Consider the following 1815-nt stretch of genomic DNA (forward strand, 5'->3'; position numbering starts at 1 on the left):
CTTCTGATTTTAAAAGTTATTTTACAAATGTTCACATAGGAAATCTTTAATGCTTTATGGCTTTTTCAGTGTCATTTGGGAATTCTTATATTAATCCCAGGTCATAGAATATGAATGTAATCCTATTTGAAGTGTAGACTAGTCACTCTGGAACAGAAGACTTAAAAGTAATTTAGCCCAAACCCCTCACCTTTCCAGACTTTAGGCCTCTGAAGGCATGGTCTGTCGTTTGTCATGTTCTTTGTTGAATCTCTAGTATCTAGCAAGTGCTTAATTTCTAGTGGATATTTAATAACTGTTAGCTACAGAAGGAGGTAGGTTCAGAAAGGTTAAGTAAATTTCCCATCATTACACAGCTATTTGTGGGATATCAGAAGAGATTTTCTAAATTCCAGTCCAATGATACCTTTTCTTACCTATTGAGCCTAATATATTTATGAACATTGGTTTTGGGATATGTTAAGGTGCTCAAGAATTAAGTAAGATTCATTCTGAAAATGGCTAAATAAGGAATTTACTAGTTTTATATGTTACTGTAAACATGAATATTTTCCCTTAGTCATAAGCAGAGGTTTAACTTGGTGAGCTCACCAAGAAAACTAATGTCTCTGTAAATACCAAATTGTTTTCCTTTAAGAACTCAATAGACAAATTTTTTGAAACATGATAAAAGCCAGTAAAACATGACAGAAGCCGACAAAGCCTGGCTGCTTTAAAAATTTTTTTCTGTTAAAAAATACATTTTAAGGGACTCCATGTTTGGGTCCCCTTCCACAAACACTCCCTTCGTAGAAGCCATCTTTCTCTCTCCTGGATCTCCCCTCTGGAGTCCCCTTCCACACTCTCTCATGGAAATCTGTCTTCCTCTCCTAAACTCCATCTCTCTCTATTCCCTTCCACTCAGTGTGGAAGCTGCTTTCCTCTCCTGGATTCCATCTTTCTGGATTCTCTCACTCAGTATGAGAGTTAGCTGTTTCTCTCTCCACCTGTTTCTCTCTTTAAAATAAATCACTTTCTACAAACACTTTTGAGTCCAGCATTTACTGTGCACTGCGCCGTGATCCCCTCTCTCATTTTCGGAGAGGGCAGGAGACCAAGAACCTGAAGAAATGTCCTCTCATAGGAGCTGAGGGCACCCTGAACCCCAATATTACCTTTTGGTGAACTAGCCAGGAGAGGGGTACACCAGAAAGAGGGGATGCAGCCAGAAAAGGGGTACAGCTGGAGAGGAAGACTTCAAAATTGTGCTGGAGACATAGCAGTGAACATAAAAGGGCCCTCACATGAGATTGGAAGTGTGAGAGCAACACCTTCAACAAGGGCTTAACCTTTGTTCCTGTCCTTCTGGGGCCTGCATTGCCCAGGATTAGTAAAAAATCCTTCTTAGGTGAATCATTTTATTCTGTGTTGTCAGGATCCACTGATGAAAGCTGACTACTTTCAATAGCCTGTGGCAAGTGAGACATCCCCCCTCCATATGTGGAGAAGATGATACTGTGCACGTAGCTTTCACCAGGCGTGCTGTGAGTGATGAGCTGCTGCACGATGTCATCCTAGAGAACTTCTTTTCCAGAGTGAAAAGTAAAACTCAGAAGGAGTTCTAAAAAAGGACATTTGCAATCTATTCTTTCTGAAGCCTGCTACCTGGAGGACTCATCTGCATAGTAACAACTGTGGTTTTCATAAACCCCTTTAACTCAAGCATTTTCTTCTGCTAACTTCAAACTCTTTCAACCATTGTCAATACGAAAATCTTTGAATGACCTATGACCTATAAATACCACCCGCAACTTAAAAAAAACATATATTTTAAAC

Source organism: Saimiri boliviensis, chromosome 16 (assembly GCF_048565385.1).
Source record: "Saimiri boliviensis isolate mSaiBol1 chromosome 16, mSaiBol1.pri, whole genome shotgun sequence".
Lineage (NCBI taxonomy): Eukaryota > Metazoa > Chordata > Mammalia > Primates > Cebidae > Saimiri > Saimiri boliviensis.